Source organism: Cupressus sempervirens, chromosome 3 (assembly GCF_028749045.1).
Source record: "Cupressus sempervirens isolate cs-2001-9-10 chromosome 3, ASM2874904v1, whole genome shotgun sequence".
Classification (NCBI taxonomy): Eukaryota; Viridiplantae; Streptophyta; class Pinopsida; order Cupressales; family Cupressaceae; genus Cupressus; species Cupressus sempervirens.
In genome coordinates, this window is record NC_143120.1 from 1,121,653,871 (window position 1) to 1,121,663,075 (window position 9,205).

The following is a 9,205-nucleotide window of genomic DNA, read 5'->3' on the forward strand; positions in this document are numbered from 1 at the left end:
AACATGTGTTACAACCAATTTGACATTTTACACTCATCATTATAAAGCCTTGTCATCTTTGAGAATCCCTTGTTTATATTTCGCAGATACGGTTCAACAAAGCTACAACCTACATAGCAAGTCTGTGCATGTTAACCTTTGAAATTTACTTGGAAGGGTGGTAATATCAAGGAAGTTAAACTTCTCTGATCATAAAGCTATATGAATAAATGAGTTTTGATTATGTCCATGAAACTATCAGTCTATGAGACCAAGAGCAACATCATTAACCATTTTCAAGTTTTTTTTCATTGTCACTCTTCTATTGTGCATCTGATCAAGAACCCCGCAGTTTTGTGAAGTCTTGCCTCCTCGAATAGCTCATTTAGACTACTCACCTTCAAATTGTGGATGAAGATAAAGCTTGTATGAGTGAAGTTACAAATATATTCCCAGCTGTCAACATTTATCCAAACAATACCATCTACTGGTCTCCTGCAGTCTTTTAACTGTAGAGATTCATGGGAGCAAGCTATAATCACATTTTCTCAAATGCAACTTTTTAATTAAGTATGATTACAAGCTTTTACATGTTAAATTCTGCATGATTATAATGTGATGAGTTAGTGCAAAATATGCCTCCCCCAACTTTTTACTGAACACAAATGAAATTTTTTCTAAATTTTGTAAATACCAAAAAGTTGAAATTTTATTCTCCGGACAGAAGAAAATAATTAAATGTTGAACACTTAACCTACAATCCGTAACAGGAAAACAAATTCAAAACAGAAAAATATGATTGCTGTAAAAAACTGGTATTCATTAATCAGGCTTCGTTCTGGATTCATTTGTTTCGATAAAGAGCTTTGAAAAAATATTTTCCTCAAAATAGATACCAGAACTCTGTTATAGAATTAATTTTAAAGACGTTTTTATGTTCTTCAAATAGATCCCATTGGTCGTCCTCCAACTTAACTGTCCTTTTACCAAAAGACATGCTTGTTCATGGAACAAAGGTAACTCCAAACTGGATTCCTCTTCTAAACCTTCATTGTGGAACAGGAAATGATAACACCAGAAAGTTTGATATTCTGGAAAAACTTCAAATAGGGGCAATTTTATTATTTGTTTCTAGACTGAAATGGCTCAAACTGATTGGAGCCACCCAACAGCTTTTATGTTATAAGAAAACCTTCACACCATCTGCTACGCTATCTAGCATAAATTGGTTTTTAAATATGCAATTTCCTAGACTTGGCTGATCAAGAGAATAATCATTTTCCTTGAAAACCTCATCTCCAATTCATTGTCTTCATCTTCCAAGTACACCCCTGAAAAAGATGAAAACAGACTAGAGACCTCCAGAGTCTCCTATAGACTGAAAACTTCTCCATGAAAATTCTGGAATCTATATCATCACTATCAGCATATTTGCCAAAGATATTAATAAATGATAAACAGCAACACATGTCCTCAACCATCCATCCACTAACAGCAGTACTCATTTAAATTTAAAAGAAAAAATGTAAAAAGTCCAGAGCATTTCCAAAAATGAAGTCTCAAATTGGAATGGGCAACCAAATTCTTCAAATGAAAGTGTGATTGACAACACCAAAGTTCTGCTCCCATTTAAGATGACAGCAAATCAGAGGAAAGATCACTCTGGGCTATCAATGATGTATTCATTTCCACCACACATAAAAGGGATCATTATCTATCACTATCAACAGTGAGAAAGTGTCATGAAACAGAAACAGCCCACATTCAGACACTTGTGATAAAGAATTCAATGCATTTCTAGAAAGGATGCTTTCAAGTTCAAATATGTAAACATTATTGTAAATCAGTTTTAAATGGCATAGAGATGCACAATGTTATTCCACAAATCTATAAACACAATAACTATGCAGCATGCAATGAACTGAGACCACAACTCCGGATAACAGACAAGATCATGCAAAGAATTGGTAAATAGCTGGAAAACTGTCATTTGTATCGCAATGAATCACTTACACACACCTGAATAATCAAGGATGAAGGCTCTAGCTCAATTCGTGGTTTCTTCCATTTTGAGAGCATTTCCTAGTTGTTTGACAGATGAAAATGGAATTGGTCAACAATTTTGGGTTCCAAACAAGATGATCTTTGAAATGTTCTGGAACAGAATGTATCGCATGGCAAAAATTCAGTTAATTGTTGTGCATGAGCACTGCTAGAGTTTGTTGTTTTCCTTGTATTGCAAGCCAACTCTTGCATCCATCTTCTGTCATACCACATTAATTGCAAGATTTATTACATTTATATCATGGCTCTGGGCAGCTTTAGCCCAGTTGTTTCTGGTGCTGGAGTCGCTGCTTCGGATGCTCATGGCGTCTCCTCTGAACAAGCATCCCCACAAGTTTATCTTGAAGGTCTTTCACAAGGTATGTCTCCGGATGTTTCCTTCCTATTGAAGACTTTGAAAAGCATGTGATGGACTTAAAAATTTCACTTTGATAGGTTATTTTGTGGGAAGGATGCCCCCTAAAAGCATGTTGTAGGAATGGGTTTCCAAAGCTTGGTCACCTCATGGCATTCGCCTTGAGGCTGCGCAAAGTCTTACCAAAGGCCTTTTTTGTTTCGCTTTTCCAACTTTTCGCATGTTGATGCCATTCTTGGTAATGAACCATGGTCTATCTGTTCTTAGTAGTTTTTCACCACAGGTCTTGAGACTTCACCGTCTCAAAAAGGAAAAAATGCGAGTGTTGACTTTCTTGGTCTTCCTTTGCCCTACTAGTCGTTCGTGTAAACCATAGTGCAATCTGTGGGCAAGGTGGTTCATCTTGAACCTCAACATCTTTTTAACACTCATTCCCAAAGAAGGGTTTGTGTTGAGATCAACCTTTCGCGTGACCTCATAGAAATTGTTGATATTCAAGTGGATGGCAATACTTTCATCCAGAAAGTATTGTATCTCAACCGTCCCAATACTTGCTACCAATGTCGGTCAACAAATCACAAGATTAAGGATTCTCCGCTCATCACTCTATTGGGTGGATATTTTGCAACGACAGTTTTGGGCAAAACCCAACCGCAAAATAGGATGACTAGCCATAGCGTGTGAGACAGAGTCTCTTCTCCCTAAAAGGGAAGGCTCCTCCTTATTGTTCCTTAGATCAACTCAAGGTAAGCAAGAAGTTTAGAGCTTTTGAAAGGGTATTACCAATATTCTTTCCTCTTAGCTTTCAAGGAAGAATCCACTTATTCACGGAGCGAGTAACAGGCAAGATTAAATCTCTAACTACACTTCTATCTAGTAGCTGGAAACAATGATATCAATAAACTAACACTAACTCAAAGGCTAGCTAAAAGTGTACCGATTTGGCTCTAAGTTTGTTCGTAATCTATTCTATAAGAATAATTTTTACTATTGGAGCACAAAGACTTTCAGAAGTAAAAGATTCTAACTATTTTGTGAATCAAGAAAGAGATATAAGCTACAGTCAAAGCTTCTAGTCTATATATCTCTACAACCACTCCCAGTCAAAGCTTTGGCTCCAACTGCTTCCTAATTCTTTTATACTCAATTATCAAGAATGCACAATATGTGAATCAAAGATAACAAATGCAAATTACAGTCAAAGATTCTAACTTGCACAAGTAACAATTTCACTCCATCAAAGTTCAGTCTCAATTGATTCTTTGTATTATTTTTCTTTCAAAATGACGCTACATAATCAAAGTTATGCTTGCATAATTTCTCCACAGCTCTCTTGCATACAATAAAAGATAGGTTTACAATGAGAGAACACTCTTTTATATAAGCAAATGAATTGAGAAAAAGACGGAGGAAAAAATGAGAGCAACTCAACCAACTTTAACCTAGTATAACTAAAAGAGAATTGGATTACATGTCACTACACATGCAAATCATATAGCATGTAATTACAAAATTTCATGCAATACATCCTTTTTTATTTACAAACATAAAAACAAAATGATTTTTCTTTAGTGTCACGAATTTGATGATGGCATCACACACTGTAGGAAGATCAGAAATCTCTATTGTCTTTGATATGGCTCCTATTCTTACTGCATCAACATATGTTGTTTTCACAATCTTGGAATTTACCAATAGAGAATCTCGTAAGTGCTTTGCTAAAGATTTGTACAAAGCAAACCTATTCATTGTATGAGAACTAAACTCTTAAAAATCTAGATCAGCATTGATCCTAAATGTATACTGAAGTTATCCCTTCAACTGCAACCAAGTTACCATGTTCATCAAGAATTTGACATCCCATTTGTTCCAAATTGCTCATGATTCCAAATTCTATTGATTGACAATCTTCTAAGTTTCCTTGCAACTTTGTTACAAGCTTTCTTAGTGTCTCTTCTTTATAGCCCATGAGTTTGTGGCATCTGTAGAACCTTTCACAGGATGGAAGAATGTCACACGTGACCATGGCATCTAGATCAAATTTGGCAATCTCATCCCAGTAATTTAGAATTTCTTTTAAAGTGTTAGCTTCTTGAGTCAAAGATGCAATCAAATCCTGTACCATTTCTTCCATACTTTTGATACGTCTAAGGAATTTAACCACATCTGTAATAGCCTATACTCCTTTAGAAATGACTTCTCCTATCCAAGACTGTGCAGCTTCTACTATCCTCTTCTCTCTAGGTGTTTTAGATACAACAACTGCATTTTGTGAAGATTGTTGTCGAATAAACTCATTAAAGCGAGCAACCTCTTGCTTGAGCTGGTTTTTCTTTTCCCATAATTCATGATTGTTGGTTGACACATTGGCAAGTGCATCTTGAGCATCTTGTAAGCAACCCAGTCATGACTGCTTTCCAATTTCTACCTTGGTGAACCTGTAATCAGAACGAGTAAGTTCCTCAACTGGTTTGTCCACCAATGGCTCAGCAATTTCTACAAACTTAGTCCTTTCAAAATCAACTAAGATCCTTCAAACAATCTTATTTTCAAAGCTTTGGACTTAGTTTATAGGAAGGTCATCTGGGGGTACGACAACCTTTCTTCTCTTCATTGTAATCTCACTCAACTATGTAGGTAAACTCAAATTTTCATTTGTGGAAACAAGTACAGTGGAGACCATTGGCATTGATCCTGATTGTATCTCTATTGTGACCAAGTATGATTCAATTTATACTACTGAATTCATAGGTGCATGATAGGAGGATTCTGTCATGAACGACTCAAAACCAATTAGGGATGTATCAAGTTGAGAAACTTGACCTTCTGTGAGGGTTGGACAATCCTCGAACACATTACCTAAATGTTCGCATTGTTTAGTTATTAAAATGGGAGGAGCTGCTGAAGATATAAGAAGAGCCAATGTATTTACTTCTGAGGTCGGGATAGAAGGTGTGAAAACAATTTAGAATGAATCCACATCATCATCTATCGCACCCAAAAAAGGTACTTCCTACATAGATGGTCCCTGAATTTGTGTAGGCCTTGGAGGAGATATGATCATGAGTTCTCCTTCTTCCTCATCTTCTTCATCAAGTCCATACAATTCTCCTTCTGACTCTTAAACTTGTTCAAGTATCTGAGATAATTTAAATCCCTTTCCACCTTTCATTTTGAATTTGAGAGATTTTTTTATATCAGAGGAAGACATCTTTGCCTGCAATTTCTAATTGTGACTTCCTTCCAGCCAAACCAAAACTTCCACAATCCAAACCCAACTTTGGATAGAGCCTTCTAAGACCTTTGATTTTCAACCACTTGTAGGTGTTTGCCAAAATAGATTGAAATCGATCAAGGATAGAAGTACCTTTTTTGTTTCCATTGAATAGGGAAAGGGCATTGTTTATCAAAACCAGCCTGATGGTATTCTGGGTCAAGAATATTACATCATCTTCAATTTGGAAATCAAATGGAATCTCAAGCATATTAAGATCAATAATTTGCTCCAAAGTCAACCTGTAGTAGTCCATTTTCATTATATCCAACTCTGTCTGCATGTCAATCCAAATGTCTTATATACGATGGACATGAGTAAATGCTCTCTTAATTTTTGAATTCATCTCTCTGTAATCAAGATCATATTTGGTTTTGAACTTCTTCAATGTAATCAACTGAAGTTCTGCTTCCATGGCTTTTGCTTTGTGTACAGAAAAGATCATATAATGACCGATTGCCAAGGGTTTGACAAAAGAAATACCGAAACATGTTCTATGCATAGTATGTTGATCAGATTGAACCTCCATGAGTTGTTTGTTCAATTCCATTAGAATGATCTTGTCGGTAGCATACCTAGGTAAGGTATATGGTTCTCCTTTGAAATACTCAACTCGCAAATAGGTAAAAGTTGGAAATTGAATAAGATGCAACCATATTGATTAACCTTATTGTAACATCACTCAAAGAAATACAGTTATCACTTCAACGTCATAGGAAGTCAGTTAAATCAGTTTCATTCATATGAAAGGGATTGACCGTTAAAATCAATTAAACAAAATTTCTTAACTAAAAACTTGAAACACCATCAATTCAAATTACTATAGAAATTGAAATACACATACCATGGAAACTGAGGTTGAATTCAAAACTAGGGATGCTTTTGCAACCACCTAGGTTAGTCCACAAATACCTCTATAACAATAGCATGAAACGACTTCTATCCAACATTGTTAAATCAAAATCAAATGACGAATATCATTAAATACCACTATGTAAAATTAGGGCATCACTTACCACTATAATCATTAGGGCATCGATTACCATTGGAATCTTTTAGGGCTTTTGATACCACTATTTCAAATAGGGCTTCTGATACCACGGATTCAATTAGGGCTTTTGATATCATTGATTCAATAGGGCTTCCAATACCACATATTCAATTAGGGCTCCCGATACCACTGTATCATTTAGGGTTCCAGTCATCACTTAATCAATTTCAGATTCCTTTCCTTCCGATTACTTAACTGTGACAATAACTCAAGATAAGAAAATATACGTATATTCGATATTTATATAAATGAAAAACAATCCATAAATCTATCTCTTGCATCTATGTGTAACAATGAAATAACTCAATTAATCTTACCTTCTTGCATATTAATCATAAAAGTGATAATACCTATTTCCAACAACCAATTGAATGTATGACTTATAAAAGATCACTTATGGAGAGGTGAAACATTGTCAAGGGCTTAACCACCCAACCTCGGACCAAATCTTATCCCCACACGATCTCTAACGAATGAGAAAGGCCCTCCCTAACCCGAATAGATAGGGGTCATCTTGTCATCAGATGAGCATTCTGGTATCTAGACACCTCTCTCAACTTGACAGTATTTAACGAAATCATGCATGAGCTATTAATTAATATTCAAATCTGATTTCATTGTTGATTCTTGCAAGTTAAATTTCATCTCTTCACCCTTCTGTGGCATTTATGTCCAGGTGAATCCGAAGTGTTAGAAAGATTATAATCACCTTGTTATTATGTACATCTCTTCACCAATTTGATGGCATCATGTTGGTGAACTCCTCATTATTATGGAAAATTATGAGCAAACTACTCTTTTTATCTTTCATAAGGAATTGTGATAAAAATAAAACTTGTTCTTGAGATCGACAACATTCATACAAGTTCTTGATACCATTTGAAACTCTTTTTATCTGATACTAATTGACTGAAAATAAAGAGGTTAAGAAGTTTTTTCGTGAATCTTCAAGGTTCAACAATTTGGGATGTATCACATCATTTAAGACTTCTTTTGTATTTGATTCATTACTTCCATTTACAATCAATTCTTTTCCGCCACTCACAGGTTTGATAATTTTTTTTTAAAAAGAAATTAAAGTTACAAAACGCAAGGAGCATTCACAAGAATGTATTACAACAAATTTCAGATACATACAGGGAAAACAAAGTTGAATGGGCTAGATTGAAGCTTGGTGTAAATCCCAAGTGACATGTTGTAAGACTGTTATACACCAAAATGTAAGATACTTTCAAGAACAATACAAGTTTATAATTGAAAACGTGGGTCCATAACTCCGAAGAACATGTATCGAGTTTATAAGACAAACAACGTAAGATTCATTCAATGTAACAACCTAAACTCAATAAGATACATCAAGCATGCCCTAGTCTTAAATTGTCAATACGTGGTCCAAGCTGGCCAGTTAAAGCTAAAACCATTTTAAGGTCGTAGTCATGTCAAATCCAATATGAGGACTTTCAAACATAAAATATTTGTTCATTTATAAATCCATAGATCTTTATCTCATTCTAAGCTTCTCATTAAACATTACTTGTCGATCACCCTCAATCTGGAATATGAGGTAAGACATTTACTAGAAGACACTTTAAAAGTCTAACGATGTATATACTATACGAGAAGTGAAGGACCTGTACACAAATCAAACGCTAGACAAGGACTGCCGATCCATGCAACATCCACGTGATTTATACAAACTACTCCTTGCTTCTGCAGCCGGAAAAGATAGACTCCGCATTGATCTTGCGGATAGAAAAAAGCCGTGAAGGTGAAATGAAGACGGGGGAACAAGTTAATGAAGCCGGTAATAATCTCAAGTTCTCCTCCCTTTGTTCAAACGCATAAGCAGATAAAAGAAGAGCCACCCAATGCAGAGAGGAGAGGAATAAGTTATCACAAATATGATCATTGAAACTCTATTAAAATGGTTGCTTGGCTCTTCGGCTACCTACAGTTTTCAAGAAGACTCTTTGAATACATCATAAATTTGAATTGAAAAAGGAAAGAAATAAAGAGGGAAAATAAAATAAAAGGCTGGAAGAGAAGTTGGAAAGATTAAGACAACTCGAATTGCCAAATATAAAATCAATTAATCATGCCAAGTGTTAATCGATTAAAAGCAAAAATATTAAAAGGAAAGAATAGAATTGGAAGTTTATAATTCGAAAATTATAATAATTCAAATATTATTATAATTCGATCATTATTATAATCTTATATGTACATGAAACATCACTTTATTAATTATTAAATTATAATGGTGCCAAATCATTTTTATATTATATGCACGTTTATAAATATTTATTAAAATAATATGATGAAAGATAAATTAAAATCCTTTGAGATATGTTTTATATTTTAACTCAATTATTTTAATTATTTAAATAACTCGGGGTTCCACAGATGTATCTTGTTTCAAGTCGCTAGATCCTCTACCCATCTGCCCAGTGATGGTGATGCTCCTACCTAATTCTTTTTTGAC